Genomic DNA, 27,014 nt, shown 5'->3' on the forward strand with positions numbered 1-27,014 from the left:
GCAAACAAAATAAAGATATGGATCGCATGTTGAGGAGACTACATAAGGGTTAATACCTACTTGGTCTAAGTCTGATTTCTAAGACCCTATAGGAAGTTGGGCTTCTGAGATCTTTTCACACGGGCAGTGCTGCATAGTGGCTGTTGTTACTGTTTTGTTGTATCTGTGGGTTGGTGAGGCCCAGTGCCAAGGGGGCTTAGCAGGAGTGTCGTTGGGCTGCTGGGTTTTGCCACCTGCAGTTGTGGCAGTGGCCGTTGCCATGTGGTGCTTCACAAAATTAGAGTAGATATCCACTTAAAAGAGGCCACCTGTCACGGCCAGGCCCATGACCATGACTTCTTACCGCATGCAGTTGCCGGCGGTTTTGCATGGGTCTTCAACCACGGGTGAGGGCCGCTTGTCTGTGGCCTCACTTGTGGTTGCCGCGGGCAACCAGTGTTGGGGTTTAGCAGCAGAGCAGCCTGAGTGTTGCTAGGCAGCTTGCTGCCCTGGCATGCGGTCACACCAAGCAACCTTTTTGTTAGGTGTGTGTGTTGTGTGCACTGTGTTGTATGTTATTGTGTGCACTTTCCCTTATGTATGTGTGTTTCCCTTCTGTGGCATTGGAAGGGTTAACTTCCTTCCCAGTGTGGGTGTGATGTCACTGGGTGTGTCTTACCTTTGGGTGTGGCCACTTTGGCCTATATAAACCCTCTCTCTAGCAGGGCTCAGTAGGTTGCTTCAGTCTTGCTAGCTGAAGCAGTCTCCTGTGCTTTCCATTCCTCTGTGAGAGCCACCACTGTGGTCATAGGTTTAAGTAGGTTTTAGTTCAGGTTTTATGTCTTGTTAAGTTTATGTTCACCTGTATGTGTGATGTCTGGGTGATGGTCTGTTGGGATTTTCCTATGTTGGTTTGTGCAGCTAATGGTTCTGGATTCTCTGTGTCAGGGATCCAGTCAGCAAGGCTGTGGCAGGTTGGTTGAGCTACTGAGTTCACCTGCCATTTCCGTTAGTCTGTTTGTTTCCCCTTTTTCCCAACAGCTTGGCCGTTGAGACTCCTGCTCCTCTGTGACTAGGAGGAGTGGGTTGTCTTACTCAGCTCCTAGCTTAGGGCCATCTTGAGGGCTAGCAGGGACTTCTAGGTTCCAGAGCATGAGCCCTCCTACCATCAAGGTTGGCTCATGTAGCTAGGAGCCAGGGTCAGGTTAGGGATGCGTTTAGGAGGTGACCTGCTCCCTAATCCTGTCTTCTTGGTCAAGCAGCCATACCATCACCTGGCTACACACGGCTGAGGATTTCCCCCATCCTCAGCCGTGACAGTATGACCACAGCGGCTTCTCGCGTGGCGTTCCCTCGAAAGAGGGTAAAGCATGCACCGCTATCTTCGGATGGGGTGCATGCGCGTTCTCCGGAGGGAGAGCGTTATGGGGCTTTCACCATTTACGGCGCGGTGAGTGGCATTCCCCGCCATTCCCTGTTCACCGTTGTCCGTGTTGGTGTCCCCTTTGTTTGTCTTTCCCCTCCCCCCCCTCCCATTGTTTCCTATGCCTCACCAACCTTCCCCTTTTGTTGTTGGGAGGGGCTTTGAGGGGTGGGAGTATCCTTCCCTCGAAAGAGGGTGAAGCATGTACCGCCCTCTGCGGAAGGGGTACATGCGTGTTCTCCGGAGGGAGAGCGTTCTGGGGGTTTTGCCTTTGACGGCGCGGTGAGTGGCGTTTCCCCGCCATCCCTTCACCGTTGCCTCGTTTGGCGTCCCCCCTGATTTTTATGGCGTTTGGTGTGCGTTTTGCACGCCTTCGAAAGAGGGTGCAGCATGCAGTGCCATCTACTTGTGGCCTGCATGCGCGTTCTCCGGAGGGAGAGCGTTTCGGGGGGATCTCCGTTTACGGCACGGTTGGTGGCTTTTCCCCGCCACCTTACCTTCCGTGTCCGTGTTGGGGATCCCTCGTCCCTCTCCATGTTCCCATCTCTGGTCGTCTGCTGGCAGCACTCCGTAAGTGGTCTGGCTGCGTGCTGGTTAGGAGTGTCTGCTGGCAGCGACTGGAGTGGGGACGTTAGTGGAGAGTCCCCTCGTCCACTCTCTGTGGTTCCATTCCCTTGTAGCTGGTGCGGGCTGCAGGCCTCGTCGGACTGGCTAGTGTGAGCTGGGAGAGGATGCAGCTGACAGTGACCCCCTGGGAACCATGTCCTGAGAGTGGACGTCTCCCTCTCCCATCCCCTTGTGTGAGTCCCTCACCAGTTTCCTTTTTTTTGGTGGGGGGGCTTTGAGGGGTGGGAGTGTCACGGCCAGGCCCATGACCATGACTTCTTACCGCATGCAGTTGCCGGCGGTTTTGCATGGGTCTTCAACCACGGGTGAGGGCCGCTTGTCTGTGGCCTCACTTGTGGTTGCTGCGGGCAACCAGTGTTGGGGTTTAGCAGCAGAGCAGCCTGAGCGTTGCTAGGCAGCTTGCTGCCCTGGCATGCGGTCACACCTAGCAACCTTTTTGTTAGGTGTGTGTGTTGTGTGCACTGTGTTGTATGTTATTGTGTGCACTTTCCCTTTTGTATGTGTGTTTCCCTTCTGTGGCATTGGAAGGGTTAACTTCCTTCCCAGTGTGGGTGTGATGTCACTGGGTGTGTCTTACCTTTGGGTGTGGCCACTTTGGCCTATATAAACCCTCTCTCTAGCAGGGCTCAGTAGGTTGCTTCAGTCTTGCTAGCTGAAGCAGTCTCCTGTGCTTTCCATTCCTCTGTGAGAGCCACCACTGTGGTCATAGGTTTAAGTTCAGGTTTTATGTCTTGTTAAGTTTATGTTCACCTGTATGTGTGATGTCTGGGTGATGGTCTGTTGGGATTTTCCTATGTTGGTTTGTGCAGCTAATGGTTCTGGATTCTCTGTGTCAGGGATCCAGTCAGCAAGGCTGTGGCAGGTTGGTTGAGCTACTGAGTTCACCTGCCATTTCCGTTAGTCTGTTTATGTTTCCCCTTTTTCCCAACAGCTTGGCCGTTGAGACTCCTGCTCCTCCGTGACTAGGAGGAGTGGGTTGTCTTACTCAGCTCCTAGCTTAGGGCCATCTTGAGGGCTAGCAGGGACTTCTAGGTTCCAGAGCATGAGCCCTCCTACCATCAAGGTTGGCTCATGTAGCTAGGAGCCAGGGTCAGGTTAGGGATGCGTTTAGGAGGTGACCTGCTCCCTAATCCTGTCTTCTTGGTCAAGCAGCCATACCATCACCTGGCTACACACAGCTGAGGATTTCCCCCATCCTCAGCCGTGACACCACCTTGACCTGCTGAGTTATACTAAGGCACTGATTTATCGAGACCGGCATGTGCTAGTCCACTCTTGATCGGCCCTGCACCACCAGAGGATACATATAATTTAGGCGCATGCCTCGTCATAAATTAAATGCCATCTCCAGCAGTCCATGCGCTAGACTGAAATCTACGCCATCTCATCCTCATAACTTACACTGAAACTCGGAGTAAAAATGCTAATTATGATGAAAATGTAGTCACAATGGTGTTTAAAAAGGCATAAAACCAGGTATTAGGCCTAAGGGGGATGATTAATACCCCCTTTGGGCCTCGTGTGCATTTTTATAACTTATGCTTAGAAGCAATAGATCAAAGCATGACATGTGTATGTGAAATCTACAGTATGTCTTTTTCTCTACAATCTAGTATTTTATGTGTAGTCTGTCCCCTCTTTTTTCATGGTGTCGGCACACCTTCCGTTCCACCCAAGTGTTTTTAATTAGCAGGAGACTGCATAAGGGCATTTTCACAGTGACTAAAATCTGCAGCAGAAAAATCTGTAGCTGGTTTGTGATTTGGAGTTATTTTTAGTGAAGTTTTTACGAGAGTTTTTGAGTAAGGTTTGTTTATTGCTTCCCCATTGACTTCTATGGAATCCACAAATCTGCTTTTAAGGCTTCATTCACATCACCGTTCAGCCTTTCCATTCTCCTGCTTTGTTTAGGAGCAGTAGAACAGAAAGGACGGATTCGGCACATAACTGAGCCAAACGGAGCCTAAGGAACCCATAGACTATAATGGGGTCCGTTAAGTTTCCGCTCAGAACATCATCAGTCCAAGATGTAGCTGCCACTTTAGCCCCTTGGCCCTGATCAAGCCGATTGACTGTGGACAAGTTGCTAACAGTTACCTAGCACAGACCAAAGAGTCAATGTATGGATATAGAGTAAGTCTAGTGGAGATAGAAGCAGCCTTAGCTTAAGGACTCCATAGCATCATTGACCGGGGGAAGCCTAAAAGTACCTGGACGACTAGGCACCAAGTTGTCTATTACCACATGCTTCTATGGACATGGTGGGCCAGTTTTCAGTAAGCATCCTGTCCAAATAATGAAGCAGAGATTTTGCCTGCCGTTATGGAAACTGCCCTGGGGATTGCTAATTAAGAAGTTATTATATTCAGTACCTGATTGCTGGTGTGTGGACTAAGTATAAACAGATATAGAAAGAAGGAAAAAACTCCTCAACTTACAATTGTCAAGCCTGTTACAAGGGATACAGCTAAGCCATATTTAAAGGGAGTATGTCACCAGCATTTCACTTTTTTAACCCTTCCCACAGCTCCCTAGCATGCTTACAGTTAATAAAAACATTACCTCTGGCATCAATCCTGGACTTATAGAACCCTCAAAAATGATCTTTATACGATATGCAAATGAGGGCTCGCAAGTGCCCAGGGCGGCGTTACTCTCTTAGGTGCCCTGCTTGCTCAGCCTTCTCATTGCATCCCCCCCGCCCCTTCCTACCCTCTGCCCGCCCATCCTTTCGCTCTGACCGCCTTTGTACTAACTTGTTATGCTGCCGATATCCCGCGCCGGTGCACTCATTCCTTTGGCCGGCGCATGCGCACTGCGATGCCCATTCCTTGTATGGCATCACAGTAACTATTGCGCATGCGCCGGCTAACGACGCGAAAATCGCTAAGGGATGGACAGCCATTTTAATGGGGGCATATACAGACTTAGTGGGGTAGTGTGAGCTGTAAATACTGCTGGGGCTTTTAATTGAGCACACTAGTTACTTTCCTTCCAGTTTCCATTTTCATTTTTGTTTTTCTAGAACTGCCGTACTGTATATTTACACCAAGAAGCATTTATTGATCTCTGAGCCTCCAGGTAAGCTTGCAAAATTACCATGGAGCCCCAGTTATGGGTCTTCAACACAGTGAAAGCAAAGGGGTGTCCTCATTATAAAGTTCATCAGAGCCACCTTATTAAGTGACCTCTATGTCAAGATCCAGCTCTTTTATAAGCCTTAAAGGGGTTGTCTCATGGCAGACAATGGGGGCATATCACTAGGATATGCCCCCATTGTCTTATAGGTGCGGGTCCCACCGCACCTATATCGACAACGGAGCCCCAAAAGTGAAGGAGGGCGCAGTGCGCATGTGCAGCCGGCCCCCCTCAATTTATTTTCTATGGGGTCGGCTATTTCCGTCGAGCCCAAAGAAGGGAATGGGAATGGTGTCCGGTCATGTGCGGTGCATTCCTATTCACTTCTATGGGAAGCCGGCCTGGTGGTGGCCGGACCGAAGTCCTCTAGCCACCACCTTGTGGGGCTCCCTTCTAGATATAGGTGTGGGTCCCACTATAAGACAAAATGGGAGCATATCCTAGCGATATGCCCCATTGTCTATGATGAGACAACCCCTTTAAGGATATGACAGGAAAATACCTAATCCTAGTAGCTCATTCACATGTATTAAAACATTGTTTTTCACAGCAATGCGAGCAGATATGAACATATGAGCCCAGCACCGCCCCACTACTAATTATTCACTCCTCTCCTCGCTGACGTAATGTGTGTGGTGCGCCGTAATTTCGCGTGAGGCCACTGCCAGGACACCACGCGGGCGATGACAAGTGGATCCAGGGTGCATGCGTGAGATTATGGTGCGCCACAAACATTACGTCAGCGATGAGAGGAGTGAATAATTAGCAGTGGGGCGGTGCTGGGCTCCAAGATAATGGGTGTGGCTTGGCTCCAACGGCCAGAGGGGCAGCCCCTTGGGCTCCTTACTGAAGTAATTAGCATATGAATAAAACCGATTTTTTTACATAAATGACAAGACAAATGGCAATAATACTAGTATATTTTAATACTAATCGAGGAGACTGATGTGTTGAAAAGTTCTGTTACTAAAATCCTGATGACCGAATCCCTTAAATATATCTAAAACAAAAAGGAGTCTGTTGTACATAGGGGGTAGACAGAGTTAGGCAGAGAGAGAGGGGAGTGTAGGGAGTCAGAAACAGGGAGAGGGAAAGAAACAGAAAGAGAGATGCGGGTGAGAGAAAAAGAGGACAAAAAAATAAGGGGACATAAAGAGGTTTACAGAGACAGTGAGGGAAGAAAAATAAAGAGTTAGAGAGAGAGTGGAAGAGAAAATAAGATGGGGAGTGCATGAAAAAAAGAGAGAAGAAACAAAGAGAAAATAAAATAAAAGAAGAAGACAAGGTATTAAGTAAAGTGTTACCTTCTTCCCAAGATCCATAATGTCGTTCGCTTTCATACACCTACCCCACCTGATATAGACACAGATATCTGAGCTTCCAGATATGATTGTAGGGATGACATTACAGGTCCTTTTCAAAAAATTAGCATATTGTGATAAAGTTCATTATTTTCTGTAATGTACTGATAAACATTAGACTTTCATATATTTTAGATTCATTACACACAACTGAAGTAGTTCAAGCCTTTTCTTGTTTTAATATTGATGATTTTGGCATACAGCTCATGAAAACCCAAAATTCCTATCTCAAAATATTAGCATATTTCATCCGACCAATAAAATAAAAGTGTTTTTAATACAAAAAAAGTCAACCTTCAAATAATTAAGTTCAGTTATGCACTCAATACTTGGTCGGGAATCCTTTTGCAGAAATGACTGCTTTAATGCGGCGTGGCATGGAGGCAATCAGCCTGTGGCACTGGCTGAGGTGTTATGGAGGCCCAGGATGCTTCGATAGTGGCCTTAAGCTCATCCAGAGTGTTGGGTCTTGCGTCTCTCAACTTTCTCTTCCCAATATCCCACAGATTCTCTATGGGGTTCAGGTCAGGAGAGTTGGCAGGCCAATTGAGCACAGTAATACCATGGTCAGTAAACCATTTACCAGTGGTTTTGGCACTGTGAGCAGGTGCCAGGTCGTGCTGAAAAATGAAATCTTCATCTCCATAAAGCTTTTCAGCAGATGGAAGCATGAAGTGCTCCAAAATCTCCTGATAGCTAGCTGCATTGACCCTGCCCTTGATAAAACACAGTGCACCAACACCAGCAGCTGACATGGCACCCCAGACCATCACTGACTGTGGGTACTTGACACTGGACTTCAGGCATTTTGGCATTTCCCTCTCCCCAGTCTTCCTCCAGACTCTGGCACCTTGATTTCCGAATGACGAGCAACAGTCCAGTGCTGCTTCTCTGTAGCCCAGGTCAGGCGCTTTTGCCGCTGTTTCTGGTTCAAAAGTGGCTTGACCTGGGGAATGCGGCACCTGTAGCCCATTTCCTGCACACGCCTGTACACGGTGGCTCTGGATGTTTCTACTCCAGACTCAGTCCACTGCTTCCGCAGGTCCCCCAAGGTCTGGAATCGGTCCTTCTCCACAATCTTCCTCAGGGTCCGGTCACCTCTTCTCGTTGTGCAGCGTTTTCTGCCACACTTTTTCCTTCCCACAGACTTCCCACTGATGTGCCTTGATACAGCACTCTGGGAACAGCCTATTCGTTCAGAAATTTCTTTCTGTGTCTTACCCTCTTGCTTGAGAGTGTCAATGATGGCCTTCTGGACAGCAGTCAGGTCGGCAGTCGTACCCATGATTGCGGTTTTGAGTAATGAACCAGGCTGGGAGTTTTTAAAAGCCTCAGGAATCTTTTGCAGGTGTTTAGAGTTAATTAGTTGATTCAGATGATTAGGTTAATAGCTCGTTTAGAACCTTTTCATGATATGCTAATTTTTTTAGATAGGAATTTTGGGTTTTCATGAGCTGTATGCCAAATTCATTAATATTAAAACAAGAAAAGGCTTGAACTACTTCAGTTGTGTGTAATGAATCTAAAATATATGAAAGTCTAATGTTTATCAGTACATTACAGAAAATAATGAACTTTATCACAATATGCTATTTTTTTTAAAAGGACCTGTATCTACTTGCTGTACAAGTATTACGGTTGTTTTCCAATTAGTGAGACTTTCACTTTCTCTTTTCATTTACAGGAAACCGCTCCCTAAAGGAACACTAAACAGAATCCCATTGACTTCTATGGCATCAACAAATCTGCTTTTAAGAAGTAACATGTAACTTACCCTTTTACAAATCAGCTACTGAAAAAATCTCAACCATTTGTACAAGGTGTGCACATGATTGAGGTCTTTAAATTGAAGTCAATGGGAACTTCTGGATGGAGTTATGAATGTGGATTAAGCAGCGAAAAAATGCCCGATTTCCACTGCTGAGATCAATGGCAAATTTTAGTTGTGTGGACATACCCTAAGGGTTAATACCTACTTGATCTCTATTGATTTCTGAGACCACATGGAAAAGCGAGTTTTTAAGATCACCTAATGGGCAGTGCTGCGTGACAGCTGTTGTTGCTGTACTATAGTGCTAAGCCTCCATGGCATTAGGCCCAATGCACAGGGCTGTTGCCGTTTTATGATATGCAAACCGCAAATCCGCAAAATGCGGATAGCGACCGTGTACATCCTGCACTTTCCTTGGTCCTCCAATATAGAAATGCCTATTCTTATCCACAAAATGAACAAGAATAGGACGTGCTGTAATTTGTGAAACAGCCGAACGGGTACAAACAGCACACAGATGATATCTATGCGTCATACACAAGCCCAAAATACGGTTGTGTGCATGAGGACTTAGCTTTACAGCAGGGGTGTTGTTGGGCTGCTGCGTCTCACTGCCTGCAGGTGCTGTGTTGTGGAGGTGGACACTATGTGCAGTGTCCCACTAGATGTGAAAAAGGTGTAGGAAGGCGCAAGGGTCCGTCATTGACGGAAGGTACGTGTCACCGAGGTTCCTAGCCTCGGTGAGATAGGAACTGGTAATTTTGTGTGTCAGCGGCAACTAGTGCTCGCTGACACTGTTTTTACTTAGTGTGGCTGTAAAGCCAATGCGGGCTGGTTCTTATTGGGAGCAGCCAAAGAGCAGGGTGGGTGGCTCTTCCCCACGTTCCAGGCCAGGTTTTGGCTGGGATTTAAAAACACAGCCAGCAGCTCAGCTAGGTGTGGAATGATCCTCCAGGTGATAGTGGAGCTGTGGAAGTTCTGTGTTTGGGAGTTGAGGAGTTCCGCCATGCTGCAAGGCTGAGAGCCGCATGAGAGCCGCCTGCTGGGAGTCAGGCACCCTAAAGCCTGCTGTGGTCTGCCAGGTTACATGTTTTGTTCTGTGGACCCTGCAAAGTATTGTTTTTATTTTCTGCCTTTTTGTGTGAATAAAGAGTGAACTTTTGCTTTTCAACCGTGGTCTTGCCTCTGTATTGCGTCCCCTCACCTTGGCTACCAGAGCAAATCCCTACAAAGGGGACACTTTAAACTTCTATGAATGTTTTGTGGTATCAAGCTGTAGTTTCCTATAACAGGCTGGTAGTGTGTCATTACATCGTTTCACCTCTAGGTGGTAAGGCAGCACAGAGGATTCAATCAGTGGAAGGGTGCACGGCCCAAAGGATAAGCAGTCCTTTCAATACAAAAATGTAAAAAATAGGCAGCTTGAGAAAGGCTCTAGTGCAGAGCCGAAACGTTGCACTGCCCACATGGGTGAATAAAAGGTGATTGTTTATTCATTTATTTCCTGGAGTGCTGCCTATTTTTGACATTTATATATACACTCACCTAAAGAATTATTAGGAACACCTGTTCTATTTCTCATTAATGCAATTATCTAGTCAACCAATCACATGGCAGTTGCTTCAATGCATTTAGGGGTGTGGTCCTGGTCAAGACAATCTCCTGAACTCCAAACTGAATGTCAGAATGGGAAAGAAAGGTGATTTAAGCAATTTTGAACGTGGCATGGTTGTTGGTGCCAGACGGGCCAGTCTGAGTATTTCACAATCTGCTCAGTTACTGGGATTTTCACGCACAACCATTTCTAGGGTTTACAAAGAATGGTGTGAAAAGAGAAAAACATCCAGTATGCGGCAGTCCTGTGGGCAAAAATGCCTTGTGGATGCTAGAGGTCAGAGGAGAATGGGCCGACTGATTCAAGCTGATAGAAGAGCAACGTTGACTGAAATAACCACTCGTTACAACCGAGGTATGCAGCAAAGCATTTGTGAAGCCACAACACGCACAACCTTGAGGTGGATGGGCTACAACAGCAGAAGACCCCACCGGGTACAACTCATCTCCACTACAAATAGGAAAAAGAGGCTACAATTTGCACAAGCTCACCAAAATTGGACTGTTGAAGACTGGAAAAATGTTGACTGGTCTGATGAGTCTCGATTTCTGTTGAGACATTCAAATGGTAGAGTCCGAATTTGGCGTAAACAGAATGAGAACATGTATCCATCCTCTGATGGCTACTTCCAGCAGGATAATGCACCATGTCACAAAGCTCGAATCATTTCAAATTGGTTTCTTGAACATGACAATGAGTTCACTGTACTAAAATGGCCCCCACAGTCACCAGATCTCAACCCAATAGAGCATCTTTGGGATGTGGTGGAACGGGAGCTTCGTGCCCTGGATGTGCATCCCTCAAATCTCCATCAACTGCAAGATGCTATCCTATCAATATGGGCCAACATTTCTAAAGAATGCTATCAGCACCTTGTTGAATCAATGCCACGTAGAATTAAGGCAGTTCTGAAGGCAAAAGGGGGTCCAACACCGTATTAGTATGGTGTTCCTAATAATTCTTTAGGTGAGTATATATATATATATATATATATATATATATATATATATATATATACACACTGCTCAAAAAAATAAAGGGAACACACAAATAACACATCCTAGATCTGAATTAATTAAATATTCTTCTGAAATACTTTGTTCTTTACATAGTTGAATGTGCTGACAACAAAATCACACAAAAAAAAAAAATGGAAATCTAATTTTTTAACCCATGGAGGTCTGGATTTGGAGTCACCCTCAAAATTAAAGTGGAAAAACACACTACAGGCTGATCCAACTTTGATGTAATGTCCTTAAAACAAGTCAAAATGAGGCTCAGTAGTGTGTGTGGCCTCCACGTGCCTGTATGACCTCCCTACAACGCCTGTGCATGCTCCTGATGAGGTGGCGGACGGTCTCCTGAGGGATCTCCTCCCAGACCTGGACTAAAGCATCTGCCAACTCCTGGACAGTCTGTGGTGCAACGTGACGTTGGTAGATAGAGCGAGACGTGATGTCCCAGATGTGCTCAATTGGATTCAGGTCTGGGGAACGGGCGGGCCAGTCCATAGCATCAATGCCTTCGTCTTGCAGGAACTGCTGATACACTCCAGCCACATGAGGTCTAGCATTGTCTTGCATTAGGAGGAACCCAGGGCCAACCGCACCAGCATATGGTCTCACAAGGGGTCTGAGGATCTCATCTCGGTACCTGATGGCAGTCAGGCTACCTCTGGCGAGCACATGGAGGGCTGTGCGGCCCTCCAAAGAAATGCCACCCCACACCATTACTGACCCAATGCCAAACCGGTCATGCTGGAGGATGTTGCAGGCAGCAGAACGTTCTTCACGGCGTCTTCAGACTATGTCACGTCTGTCACATGTGCTCAGTGTGAACCTGCTTTCATCTGTGAAGAGCACATGGCGCCAGTGGCAAATTTGCCAATCTTGGTGTTTTCTGGCAAATGCCAAACGTCCTGCACGGTGTTGGGCTGTAAGCACAACCCCCACCTGTGGACGTTGGGCCCTCATATCACCCTCATGGAGTCTGTTTCTGACCGTTTGAGCAGACACATGCACATTTGTGGCCTGCTGGAGGTCATTTTGCAGGGCTCTGGCAGTGCTCCTCCTGTTCCTCCTTGCACAAAGGCGGAGGTAGCGGTCCTGCTGCTGGGTTGTTGCCCTCCTACGGCCTCCTCCACGTCTCCGGATGTACTGGCCTGTCTCCTGGTAGCGCCTCCATGCTCTGGACACTACGCTGACAGACACAGCAAACCTTCTTGCCACAGCTCGCATTGATGTGCCATCCTGGATAAGCTGCACTACCTGAGCCACTTGTGTGGGTTGTAGACTCCGTCTCATGCTACCACTAGAGTGAAAGCACCGGCAGCATTCAAAAGTGACCAAAACATAAGCCAGGAAGCATAGGAACTGAGAAGTGGTCAGGTCACCACCTGCAGAACCACTCCTTTATTGGGGGTGTCTTGCTAATTGCCTATAATTTCCACCTGTTGTCTATCCCATTTGCACAACAGCATGTGAAATTGATTGTCACTCAGTGTTGCTTCCTAAGTGGACAGTTTGATTTCACAGAAGTGTGATTGACTTGGAGTTACATTGTGTTGTTTAAGTGTTCCCTTTATTTTTTTGAGCAGTGTGTATATATATATATATATATATATACACACACACACTCACCTAAAGAATTATTAGGAACACCATACTAATACAGTGTTGGACCCCCTTTTGCCTTCAGAACTGCCTTTGTTCTACGTGGCATTGATTCAACAAGGTGCTGATAGCATTCTTTACAAATGTTGGCCCATATTGATAGGATAGCATCTTGCAGTTGATAGAGATTAGAGGGATGCACATCCAGGGCTCCCGTTCCACCACATCCCAAAGATGCTCTATTGGGTTGAGATCTGGTGACTGTGGGGGCCATTTTAGTACAGTGAACTCATTGTCATGTTCAAGAAACCAATTGGAAATTATTCGAGCTTTGTGACATGGTGCATTATCCTGCTGGAAGTAGCCATCAGAGGATGGATACATGTTCTCATTCTGTTTACGCCAAATTCGGACTCTACCATTTGAATGCCTCAACAGAAATCGAGACTGATCAGACCAGGCAACATTTTTCCAGTCTTCAACAGTCCAATTTTGGTGAGCTCGTGCAAATTGTAGCCTCTTTTTCCTATTTGTAGTGGAGATGAGTGGTACCCGGTGGGGTCTTCTGCTGTTGTAGCCCATCCGCCTCAAGGTTGTGCGTGTTGTGGCTTCACAAATGCTTTGCTGCATACCTCGGTTGTAACAAGTGGTTATTTCAGTCAACGTTGCTCTTCTATCAGCTTGAATCATTCGGCCCATTCTCCTCTGACCTCTAGCATCCACAAGGCATTTTTGCCCACAGAACTGCCGCATACTGGATGTTTTTCCCTTTTCACACCATTCTTTGTAAACCCTAGAAATGGTTGTGCGTGAAAATCCCAGTAACTGAGCAGATTGCGAAATACTCAGACCGGCCCGTCTGGCACCAACAACCATGCCACGCTCAAAATTGCTTAAATCACCTTTCTTTCCCATTCTGACATTCAGTTTGGAGTTCAGGAGATTGTCTTGACCAGGACCACCCCCCTAAATGCATTGAAGCAACTGTCATGTGATTGGTTGACTAGATAATTGCATTAATGAGAAATAGAACAGGTGTTCCTAATAATTCTTTAGGTGAGTGTATATATATATATATATATATATATATATATATATACCTTAGGGTGTGTTCAGAAGGTTGATAAGACAGTGAGTGTGTAGATTAGTGGAAAGAAGGAGGTTAATGGAGGAGCAGAACATCATCAGTCCAAGATGTAGCTGCCACTTTAGCCCCTTGGCCCTGATCAAGCCGATGGACTGTGGACAAGTTGCTAACGGTTACCTAGCACAGACCAAAGAGTCAATGTATGGATATAGAGTAAGTCTAGTGGAGATAGAAGCAGCATTAGCTTAAGGACTCCATAGCATCATTGACCGGGGGAAGCTTAAAAGTACCTGGACACAACCGGACGACTAGGCGCCAAGTTGTCTATTACCACATGCTTCTATGGACATGGTGGGCCAGGATTCAGTAAGCATCCTGTCCAAATAATGGAGCAGAGATTTTGCCTGCCGTTAGGGAAACTGCCCTGGGGATTGCTAATTAAGAAGTTATTATATTCAGTACCTGATTGCTAGTGTGTGGACTAAGTATAAACAGATATAAAAAGAAGAAAAACTCCTCAACTTACAATTGCCAAGCCTATTACAAGGGATACAGCTAAGCCATATTTAAATGATCATCTTTGCCATACTGATGAACTGTATTGACTACTCTGAGGCAAGTGATTAAGTAAAGATTTTTTTGCTTTCAACCATTGACTCCTCATTCTTTCTACCACCTTCCTTTGCACCTTACGGTGCTGGCGTCACGAACACCAAGGACCCTGCCGCCAAGGCACCTTAAAACCCATAACATCAGGGCAACTCAAACACCATCTTGCGGGGAGTCCCTGTACAACAGAGTGTGCCTCAAAGGAACTGGTGCTGTCCTTCCCATCACTGAACTCCGGCCCAGGGAGGCCCTGCTAATCGTGAATAAATCAACTACTACCCCCATTGGCCCACCAACACTGACATGCTGCCTCTGCGGCCCGGTCGCTGTATATGTAGCACTGTGCCAAAATAGAGTAGGGATCCACTCGAGAGGCCACTTTAACATAGTGATTTAATGCATTTTACTCAAAACATATACTAAATGCCTCATGTACATGTTGTAGGGATTTGCTCTGGTAGGCAGGGTAAGCGAACGCAGTACAGAGGCACAAACACGGTAGTAAAGCAAAAAGTTCAGTGTTTATTCACACCCAAGGAAAAACATAACACAAACACTTTGCAGAGTCCTGGTGTTAATTCACACCACAGGAATTCCTCGTGTTATTTCACACGGCCAAAGTCCACAGAACTCAAAACAAACACGTCACCTGGATATCCACAGCAGGCTTTAGGGCGCCTGGCTTCCAGCTGGTGGCTCTCATGCAGCTCCCAGAGACACAGAGCCTTCACAGCTCCACTTTCACTTGGAGGAACATACCACACCCAGCTGAGCTGCTGGCTGGGTTTTTAAACCCCAGCCCAAAACCTGGCCTGGACGTGGGGAACAGCCACCCACCCTGCTCTTTGGCTGCCCCCAATAAGAACCGGCCCGGATCGGCTTTTCAGCCACACTAAGAATAAACAGTGTCAGCAAGCACTAGCTGCGGCTGACACATAAAATAACCGGTTCTTATCTCACCGAAGCCAGGAACCTCGGTGACACGTACCTTCGGTCAATGACGGACCCTTGCGCCTTCCTACATACCTCCCCCCTTTGTTCAACCCTGAGGGGGTGAACACACGCCAGACAGTGTACTCGGGACAGGGCATCCGCGTTTCCCTGTAACCGGCCTGCCCTGTGTTCTACTGTGAACTTAAAGTTTTGCAGCGATAAGAACCACCTAGTGACCCGAGCATTCCTCTCTTTGGCCTGAGGGGAGTGATCGGTCACTTGAGAGGGGAGTGATCGGTCACCAGACGGAATTTCCTCCCCAACAGATAATAGCGGAGAGACTCGAGTGCCCACTTGATGGCCAGGCACTCTCTCTCCACTATACTGTACCGGGTCTCCGCTGGAGTGAGCTTACGGCTGAGGAAGACAACGGGATGCTCCTCCCCGTTGACTTCCTGAGACAGTACCGCACCGAGGCCCACTTCGGAGGCATCAGTCTGGACCACAAATTCCCTCTTGAAGTCGGGCGTCACCAAAACCGGGGACCCACACAGGGCCGACTTCAAAGCGGAGAAAGCCTCTTCTGCCTGGTCATTCCAGCGGACTATCACGGACTTCCGTCCCTTTAAAAGCCCTGTCAACGGAGCCGCTAAAGTGGCAAAATGGGGAACAAACCTCATGTAATAGCCGACCATTCCCAGGAATGACCTTACTTGTCTAGAGGTGGCAGGTCGGGGCCAATTCCGTATCGCCTCTATTTTGCTCACTTGGGGTTTAATGACTCCGCGCCCAATGACATACCCAAGGTATTTAGTCTCCTCTAACCCTATTGCACATTTCTTTGGGTTAGCTGTTAGTCCCGCCTTTCGAAGGGAGTCCACTACAGCCTGTACTTTAGGTAGGTGACTTTCCCAGTCGGTGCTATGGACAACGATATCGTCCAGGTACGCCGAAGCGTATCGACGATGTGGACGGAGTACAATATCCATTAGCCTTTGAAACGTGGCAGGAGCGCCATGTAGACCAAAGGGTAATACCTTGTACTGATACAGCCCCTCTGGCTTGACAAAAGCCGTTTTTTCTTTGGCAGCCTCTGTCAAGGGTACCTGCCAGTACCCTTTGGTGAGGTCCAACACAGAAAAATACCGGGCTTGGCCCAACTTTTCTATAAGCTCATCCACTCGGGGCATAGGATACGCGTCAAATTTGGACACCTCATTAAGTTTGCGGAAGTCATTACAGAACCTCAATGTCCTGTCTGGCTTGGGTATTAATACTATCGGACTGGCCCACTCACTTTTAGACTCCTCAATGACACCCAGCCGCAACATGAGTTGCACTTCCTCCGAGATGGCTTTTCGCCGAGCCTCGGGTACTCAGTATGGTTTTAACCGGATTTTTGCCTGAGGCTCAGTGACAATGTCATGTTGGATTACGGAAGTGCGTCCAGGGAGGTCTAAGAACACATCTGTGTTCCGACTAACGAACTCCCTGGTTTCCTGAGCCTGTTTAGAGGAGAGGCGGTCAGCAATTTTTATTGTGGCAACCGCTTCCCTTGCATCAGACTTAGGAGCCGGAATCTCCTGTCCAAGAAAGCCCGGCCGTGGACTGTCTTCCGTACAGGTTTCCCTATCCCTCCAAGGTTTTAGCAAATTAACATGGTAAACCTGCTCCGGCTTTCGCCTCCCCGGCTGGTGTACTTTGTAATTTACCTCTCCTATTTTTTCACGTACCTCGTAGGGCCCCTGCCACCTGGCTAGGAACTTACTGTCCACTGTCGGCACCAGAACCAAAACCCGATCACCCGGGTTAAAGTTCAGGACCCGAGCCTGCCGATTATAGATCCGACTCTGGGCTCGCTGAGCGGCCTCCATATGTTCTCTGACAAGAGGCAAAACGGTCTCTATCCGCTGTTGCATCTTGGTAACGTATTCCAGGACGCTTTTATGAGGAGTGGGTTGTTGTTCCCATGCCTCTTTGGCTACGTCCAACAAGCCACGAGGATGTCTGCCATATAGCAATTCGAAGGGCGAGAACCCAGTAGAGGCCTGGGGCACCTCTCGCACTGCGAACATGAGATAGGGCAGAAGAAGGACCCAATCCTTTCCATCTTTGGTCACCACCCTTTTTAACATGGTTTTTAGAGTTTTATTAAACCTTTCCACTAGTTCATCAGTTTGTGGATGGTACACGGATGTCCGTAACTGTTTTATACGCAGCAACTTGCAGAGTTCCCTCATGATCTTGGACATAAAAGGGGTCCCCTGGTCAGTCAGGACCTCTTTAGGTAGCCCCACTCGGGAGAACATCTCCATTAGCTCTTTAGCTATAAGTTTCGCAGAAGTATGTCGCAGTGGCACTGCCTCCGGGTACCGAGTAGCGTAATCAAGGACAACCAAGATGTGTTGGTGTCCCCTGGCGGACTTTGGTACAGGACCTACTAGGTCCATAGCGATTCGCTCAAACGGTACATCAATGATCGGCAGGGGTACCAAGGGACTGCGAAAAAGGTGCTGGGGGCTAGTTGCCTGGCAGGTCGGGCAAGACTTACAGAACTCGTCCACCTCTTTAAACACACTGGGCCAGTAAAACCGTTGTAGTATCAGGTCCTGTGTTTTTTGCATTCCCAGATGACCCCCGAGAACATGCTGGTGTGCTAACTCTAACACGAGTTTGCGATAAGCCTGAGGCACCACCAACTGTTCAACGGATTCACCTCGCAGCTGAGTTACCCGATACAACATCTCCTGATGGACCACAAAACGGGGGAACACCGACTCTGCCCCTGGTTGTTGTGGTTCACCATCTATTATTAGCACATTTTCCCAGTCCCGGGACAAGGTTGGATCCCGGTGTTGCGCGGTACCAAAATTATCCCCGGAGACATTGAGGTCTGCCAGCTCAGGCCCCGGCGGCAAGTCCTCCATGTCTCCCACCATTACACTCAGCGGGGTTGTCTCCTCCTCTTCCACCGAAGTGGCGGTCACCCCTACCGCGGGACCTTCGGACTGAGGTTCCCAGGGTTCTGGTCTCCCCCCTGAGCCGGGCCATTCTGCTAGGGTTACACCTGTATCATGCGTATCAGTCACTCTCGGAACCGGCCACAGTGCCGTGAAACCCGGGAAGTCTCTCCCTACTATAAGTTCATAGTGGAGGTGGGTTGCAACAGCCACCTCGTGGATCCACCTGCCGGAAACCGTAGACAGAGACACCATAGCAGTAGGATAGTCTTTTAAGTCCCCATGGATACACATGACTCCAACCTTACGGCCGGTGTACTCAGCGGAGCGTACCAGGGAAGCCCTTACCAGGGTCACCAGACTTCCTGAGTCCAACAGAGCCTCCGCTGGAGTGTCTCCCACCTCAACATGGCACAGGTGGTTCAGAGACTCCGAAGCACCCACTGCACACAGTTTCCTGGCATATAATGATTGACGGAAGCCACAGTTCGTGTCCATGGGTTCCCCCTGACGTGGACAGTCCGCTCGAACATGGCCTGGCTCTCGACACCGCCAGCAGATTATTGGAGCGGGGTCCACAGGGGTTATATCCCAGGCAGGTTTGATGGGCACCGGTTGTTGGGTCCGGGGTGGAGAGTTACGGGATCTGACTGCCCCCCTCCCAACAGAACCCCCCTGTAAGTTCCGGGTAGCCTCATAGCGCTCCACCAGGTCGACCATCTCCAGCGCATTCCCTGGCGAGACCTGGCCAATCCATTGCTGGAGAGGGGGTGGCAGAGCCCTCCAGAACCTGTCTGCTAATAACCGGTCCAACATAGCAGTGGGGCTCAACACGTCAGGTTGTAGCCCCTTTTGTAACAGGTTAAGCAGGTCATAATACTGGGGTCTCACGGGCTCCGCCGGGTTGAACCCCCACTGATGCACCCGCTGGGCCCGGACCAGCACATTCACCCCCAGTCTTGCCAAAATCTCCCCCTTTACCTTTGGGTAGTCGGCCGCTTGATCATCAGGCAAGTCGAAAAACACCCGCTGGGACTCTGATGTCAGAAAAGGAGCGACGATCTCAGCCCACTGGTCTTGGGGCAGCTTTTCCCTGGTGGCCACTTTTTCATACATCGCCAGGTAGGTCTCGATGTCGTCTGCGGGGGTCATTTTAGGGATCGCTGCACGTACTGCTTTCCGGGCATCGTGTACGCTTGGGGTTGCTCCTGCTGACTGTAACGCCAATACATGTTGTAGCAGCAACTGGTTGGTCTCCTGCTGCTGCTTATTAGCCTCGCGTTGTTGCAGGTTAGCCTCCACGAGGGCCTTCATAACAGCCTCCATTTCGTCTCTTGACACCGGTTTGAATCTAGCCGGTTTGATAAATGACATACAACCGTGAGAGAAAAAAAAAAAAAATTTCGACGTTCACGCCAGCCTCACTGCGCTTGCCCGCTCCAAGCCACCAATTGTAGGGATTTGCTCTGGTAGGCAGGGTAAGCGGACGCAGTACAGAGGCACAAACACAGTAGTAAAGCAAAAAGTTCAGTGTTTATTCACACCCAAGGAAAAACATAACACAAACACTTTGCAGAGTCCTGGTGTTAATTCACACCACAGGAATTCCTTGTGTTATTTCACATGGCCAAAGTCCACAGAACTCAAAACAAACACGTCACCTGGATATCCACAGCAGGCTTTAGGGCGCCTGGCTTCCAGCTGGTGGCTCTCATGCAGCTCCCAGAGACACAGAGCCTTCACAGCTCCACTTTCACTTGGAGGAACATACCACACACAGCTGAGCTGCTGGCTGGGTTTTTAAACCCCAGCCCAAAACCTGGCCTGGACGTGGGGAACAGCCACCCACCCTGCTCTTTGGCTGCTCCCAATAAGAACCGGCCCGGATCGGCTCTTATCTCACTGAGGCCAGGAACCTCGGTGACACGTACCTTCCGTCAATGACAGACCCTTGCGCCTTCCTACAATGTTTATAAATTATGCGGAGAAGCAACAGATCAATGCCTAGCATGTGGCCGTGTAATCCATGTCTTTTTCATTACAGTCTGCAATTCCCCTATGTGTCATCCACTATGTCCCAATGTCTGTCAGAATGACCCCACATTTCTATACATATATCAACTGTCAGCCACCATACACCCCATGTCCACCATATTGCCACTTATATTCGTACCTCACTGACTGAACTTTCAGTGTTTCCCATTCATACACCACCTCGACCTATCTCTGTTAGTGTCCCTCAAGGCTCTGTCCTACTTTTCTCCATTTATAAATTCAGCCTCGACAGCTCGTTGAGTCCCATGGCTCCAATACCTCCTCTATGCTGATGACACAGAAATCTACCTCTCTGGCCCAGATTTGAGTTTCCTTCTATCTAGAAACCCAGAGTGTCTGTCGGCTTTATAGTTAATCTTCTTCTCCCGCTTCTTAAAACCCAACGTGGAGAACAGAATTCATCATCTTTTCCCCCACATGCAGCTGTATTTGTCCTGCCGATTCTCAGCATATTTGCCAGGTTGGGGCTGGATATCTGCTGGTCCCCAGTATAGTTACTGCATAAATCACCACATTGGGACCACAGCCGTGTTAGTCCCCCCATATCAAAATATTTGAACAAAACATATGCAGTTGGTTAGATCTTTGTTAGATCAGGTTAGATCAATTGTTGTTTGCGTTAGATCTCATACAGAAGTAGAGCTATTAACAGTTATTTGCAGGGGGGGCTAACCCGTCATCAGCCCCCCCTTATCAAAAAATTGACCAAACAATTAGCTATTTTGGAAGATATTTGTTAGATCAGGTATGATCAACTAGTTGTTTTGTTAGATGTCACATAATTACAGACTTATTAAGTGATTAAAGAGGGGGGGGCTAGCCCCCCCCCCCCCCCACATGCAATTTTCAGGTAAAATTTGATGCAGAGTAATAGGCCTTCGTTAGATCCGGTAAGATCAAGTGGTTTCAATGTTAGATCTCATATAATTACAGAGATATTTCACATGAAAAAACAGATATTAGGTAGTATTATTAAATAGGGGGGCTAGTTCCCCCACATGCAATTTTCGGGTAAAATTTGATTAAGACTAATAGGCCTTCGTTAGATCCGGTAAGATCAAGTGGTCTGCATCAAATTTTACCAGAAAATTGCATGTGGGGGGCTAGCCCCCCCTGATGTAATACCAAATATCCATAATATCTCTGTAATTATATGAGATCTAACATTGAAACCACTTGATCTTAGCGGATCTAATGCAGATCTATTAGTCTGAATCAAATTTTACCAGAAAATTGCATGTGGGGGGCTAGCCCCCCCTGATGTAATACCAAATATCCATAATATCTCTGTAATTATATGAGATCTAACATTGAAACCACTTGATCTTAGCGGATCTAATGCAGATCTATTAGTCTGAATCAAATTTTACCAGAAAATTGCATGTGGGGGCTCTAGCCCCCCTGATGTAATACCAAATATCTATAATATCTCTGTAATTATATGAGATCTAACGTTGAAACCACTTGATCTTACCGGATCTAACGAAGGCCTATTAGTCTTAATCAAATTTTACCCGAAAATTGCATGTGGGGGGGATAGCCCTCCTATTTAATAATACTACCTAATATCTGTGTTTTTATGTGAAATATCTCTGTAATTATATGAGATCTAACATTGAAACCACTCGATCTTACCGGATCTAACGAAGGCCTATTAGTCTGCATCAAATTTTACCTGAAAATTGCATGTGGGGGGGCTAGCCCCCCCCTGACGTAATACCAAATATCCATAATATCTCTGTAATTATATGAGATCTAACGTTGAAACCACTTGATCTTACCGGATCTAACGAAGGCCTATTAGTCTGCATCAAATTTTACCAGTAAATTGCATGTGGGGGGGCTAGCCCCCCCCTATTTAATACTACCTAATATCTGTGTTTTTATGTGAAATATCTCTGTAATTAAATGAGATCTAACGTTGAAACCATTTGATCTTACCGAATCTAACGAAGGCCTATTAGTCTGCATCAAATTTTACCAGAAAATTGCATGTGGGGGGGCTAGCCCCCCCTGACGTAATACCAAATATCCATAATATCTCCGTAATTAAATGAGATCTAACGTTGAAACCACTTGATCTTACCGGATCTAACGAAGGCCTATTACTCTGCATCACATTTTACCTGAAAATTGCATGTGGGGGGGCTAGCCCCCCCTGACGTAATACCAAATATCCATAATATCTCCGTAATTAAATGAGATCTAACGTTGAAACCACTTGATCTTCCCGTATCTAACGAAGGCCTATTACTCTGCATCACATTTTACCTGAAAATTGCATGTGGGGGGGCTAGCCCCCCCTGACGTAATACCAAATATCCATAATATCTCCGTAATTAAATGAGATCTAACGTTGAAACCACTTGATCTTACCGGATCTAACGAAGGCCTATTACTCTGCATCACATTTTACCTGAAAATTGCATGTGGGGGGGCTAGCCCCCCCTCATTAATCACTTAATAAGTCCGTAATTATGTGAGATCTAACAAAACAACTAGTTGATCATACCTGATCTAACAAATATCTTCCAAAATAGCTAATTGTTTGGTCAATTTTTTGATAAGGGGGGGCTGATGACGGGTTAGCCCCCCCTGCAAATAACTGTTAATAGCTCTACTTCTGTATGAGATCTAACGCAAACAACAATTGATCTAACCTGATCTAACAAAGATCTAACCAACTGCATATGTTTTGTTCAAAAATTTTGATTTGGGGTGGCTAACACGGCTGAGGTCACATTGGGCCTTAAATGCACATGGTGCTCTTTTATTCCTGATCCCTGTTGTATGTCCAGGCAAAAGATTAGGGCCACATGTATGGTAGTTATAAAACCAAGAAGTGCAGCATAATAAGAGGGCTGATTTTTCACACTGTTATATGCTAGACACAGCATATTGGGCATTGAAATGGCATATATCTTTGTAAAAATTGTAGTTTTCACCTTGCACAATCTGCTGTAAATTTTTGCAAAACAGCTGTGGGGTCAAAATGCTCATTGGTAAATTTTATGAGGGGTATGGTTTATAAAATGAGGTCATTTTGGGGGATTTATTTTTATTTTACCTCAAAGCCTCTGCAGTTTTCGGCCAGTGCTGTATAAATCACCAAACCGGGCTTTAAATGCACATGGTGCTTATTCCCTTCTTAGACCAGCTGTGTGCCCATACAGCACTTTATGACCATACATGGGGTGTTGCTAGATTCTGGAGAAAATGGGTACGGTCTGAGGTGCTTTTGTAAACAAAAGAAAAGTAAATTTTTCATTTTCACAGCTAAGGGTTGGACAGCCATTTTAATGGGGGCATATACAGACTAAGTGGGGTAGTGTGAGCTGTAAATACTGCGGTGTCTTTTAATTGAGCACACTAGTTACTTTCCTTCCAGTTTCCATTTTAATTTTTGCTTTTCTAGAACTGCCGTACTGTATATTTACACCAAGAAGCATTTATTGATCTCTGAGCCTCCAGGTAAGCTTGCAAAATTACCATGAAGCCCCAGTTATGGGTCTTCAACACAGTGAAAGCAAAGGGGTGTCCCCATTATAGAGACCACCAGATCCACCATATTAAGTGGCCTCTATGTCAAGATCCAGCTCTTTTATAAGCCTTAAAGGGGTTGTCTCATGACAGACAATGGGGGCATATCGCTAGGATATGCCCCCATTGTCTTATAGGTGCGGGTCCAACCGCTGGGACCCGCACCTATATAGAGAACGGAGCCCCGAAAGTGAAGGAGGGTGCACTGCGCATGCGCAGCCGCCCTCCATTCATTTTCTATGGGGCCGGCGAAAATAACCGAGCACTGGCTCGGCTATTTCCATCGAGCCCATAGAAGTGAATGGGAGCAGTGGCCGGTCATGCGCGGTGCACTCCTATTCACTTCTATGGGGAGCTGGCTTGGTGGTGGCCGGACCGGAGTCCTCTAGCCACCACCTTGCGGGGCTCTGTTCTCGATATAGGTTTGGGTCCCAGCGGTGGGACCTGCACCTCTAAGACAATGGGAGCATATCCTAGTGATATGCCCCCATTGTCTATGATGAGACAACTCCTTTAAGGATGTGACAGGGGAAGACCTAATCCTAGTAGCCAGGGGCATACATAGAAATCATTGGGCCCCATAGCAAGAATCTGATTTGGGCCCCCTAACTCTGCCCACTACCCATCCCACTACCTGCCATGGCTCCTACCCTGCCACACCCCCGTTGTATTGCTACTGACCCAGAGAATGAATGGCACAGGTCAGTTTTGCCGCAAAGGGAATGCCGTAGGAACAAAACCCATAAAACGGTGGAGAAATTGCAGGTTTTTTTTAAACACCACCCCATTTGGAATTTTTTGGCCCGCTTCCCACTACATTGTATGCCATATTAAAGTACAACTTCTCCCGCAAAAAATAAGCCCTCATACTTCTATGTGAACGGAAAAATAAAAAGTTATGGTCAAGAAAGATACAGAAGGGTTAAAGGGGCTATCTAACCCCTATTATGCCCCCCAAAATGCCCAGGCACCACATACAGATAATACTTATGCCCAGTGGTGAGGTGCAGCCAATAGCAGGCCGCGTCAGAAATGAGCCTCCGTAGCGTCACCCGCGATGCTTGGGAGGCTCGTTCCCATAGTGGCCTGCTACTGACTGCCCCCCATGTCGCCGGATGTTTTCATCTGCGTGATGGGAGAGAGGCAGTGGGGGCTGTGCGGGCATCAGGAGCAATGCGGAGTGCCGGGGTATGAGGTAAGTAAGGTGCCCTGGCATTTTGGGGGGCATTAACTCTTTGCTGCTGATGCGGAGTGTGCACATAGTCACCAATCATATTCTCCCCCCCCCAGGTGACTGATGTGCTGGGTGGCTGTAGGCTCATAGAGGACTCAGGAGTACAGTGTGCTTTGGGGGAGTAGGAGGAAAGCACACTGTCCTTATGAGTCCTCTATGAGCCTACAAGCCCCCTCCCCCCAAAAAAACCCACTGCTTGCTTCCGCCCTCCCCCTATCAAAAATACCCATATGATATGGGTATTTTTGATGGGGGGAGAGCAGCAGCAAGCAGTGTTTTTTTTGTTTTTTTTTTGGGGGGGGGGGGGGGTGGGGCTCTGTAGGCTAATAGAGGACTCAGAAGGACAGTCCTTCTGAGTCCTCTATGAGCCTACAGGCCCCCCCCAAAAAAAATAAAAATGCTTGCTGCTGCCCTCCCCCCATCAAAAATACCAATTTCCATCCAACCAGAACCATATATTTACTTTTTATTAAAAGTGGCGCTCTTACTGTGGCATGGCACACTACCCGAGTGTGTTTATTCTGGCTGGGTTCTGTGTTCTCTGTGTAAAGTCAGTGACCCGGATCCGGAGCGGTCCGAGGGATGGGTCTGAGGGATGGGGGGGGGGGGCGGGGTCTGCGCTGGACTCACTGGCTGTCGCTGATGACTTGAGAGGGGTGCTCTGTGTGTGCTTGAGCCTGCTGCCTGCCAGCGATACACTGGCCAATCAGCAGCAGCATCTTTGCGCTGCTAAATGCTGATTGGCCAGTGTAAAATGCAGCAGATGCAGTGCCCGGGAGCGGGAGCGGGGGGGGGGGGGGGGGGACACACACACCTCTGGGAGAACAGAAGTGGACGGCCCGCCTCAATACCCCATGCCATGGCAGATATGAACATGAGACTAACACAGATGCCTTTAGCTGCCAAGCGCACATTCAACAGGTCAGCCAGTTACATAGGTACAAATCTGCTGACAGATGCCCTTTATGATTAGTAACATTCCCAGTTATATGGTGATGGGACTGTGTTGGCAGTTTAAAAGTCATTTATAGGCTATGCTTATAAGTTATAATGAATTAATATATCGAAAACAAAAAGGAGTCTGTTGCACATAGGGGGTAGACAGAGTTAGGCAGAGAGAGATGGGGGAGTGTAGGGAGTCAGAAACAGGGAGAGGGAAAGAAACAGAAAAAGAGATGTGGGCGAGAGAAAAAGAGGACAAATAAATAAGAGGAATAAAAGGAAAGAAGGGGACATAAAGAGGTTTACAGAGACAGTGAGGGAAGAAAAATAAAGAGAGTTAGAGAGAGAGTGGAAGAGAAAGTAGGAGGGGGAGTGCATGAAAGGGAAGAAAGGAGAGGAGAAACAGAGAGAAAATAAAATAAAAGAAGACAAGGTGGAATGTAAAGTGTTACCTTCTTCCCAAGATCTATAATGTCGTTCGCTTTCATACACCTACCCCACCTGATATAGACACAGATCTCTGAGCTTCCAGATATGATTGTAATATGACGAGGACGTTATCTACTTGCCGTACAAGTATCAAGGTTGTTTTCCAACTAGTGAGACTTTCACTTTCTCTTTTCATTTACAGGAAACCGCTCCCTAAAGAAACACTAAACAGAATCTTTCTCTCTCCCCCCCCCCCCCCCCCCCCTACAAAAAAAAAAAAGGAAAAACCAACAAAATGTAACAATCTCCGAAGGCTACTTTCACACTTGCGTTTACATTTTTCAGTATTACGATCCATCATAGGATCTCAATACCGGATAAATCGCTTCTGTTTTGTCCCCATTCATTGTCAATGGGGACAAAACTGAACTGAACAGAACGGGGTGCACCAAAATGCATTTCGTTCTGTTTGGTTGCCTTCCCATACCGGAGAGCAAACCACAGCATGCTGCGGTTTTCTTTCCGTCATGGGATGCGGAGCAAAACGGATCAGTTTCCTCAGACACAAGTCCCCCATTGACTTTCAATGGTGTTCATGATGGATCCGTCTTGGCTAGACGGCTGTATTATCAGTAACTGAAGAGCTTTTGCTGATCCCTGCCGGATCAGGCAAAAACTCAAGTGTGAAAGTAGCCTTCT

General features: G+C 47.3%; 1 protein-coding gene across 3 annotated transcripts in view; it reads right to left on the reverse strand.

Moving 5' to 3' along the window:
• Positions 1-26,478, reverse strand: part of LOC120995749 (interferon-induced very large GTPase 1-like) — an 86,406-nt gene extending 59,928 nt beyond the window's left edge. For 2 of the 3 annotated variants that reach the window (XM_040425149.1, XM_040425147.1), the window contains exon 1: positions 6,472-6,586. The gene's annotated coding sequence lies outside the window, so the exon portion shown is untranslated. Of the gene's footprint in view, positions 1-6,471; positions 6,587-26,387 lie in introns of those variants that run through there. The other variant, XM_040425148.1, reaches the window with a different exon arrangement.
• Between the last annotated feature and the right edge of the window lie 536 nt (positions 26,479-27,014).

Source organism: Bufo bufo, chromosome 3 (genome assembly GCF_905171765.1).
Source record: "Bufo bufo chromosome 3, aBufBuf1.1, whole genome shotgun sequence".
NCBI lineage: Eukaryota > Metazoa > Chordata > Amphibia > Anura > Bufonidae > Bufo > Bufo bufo.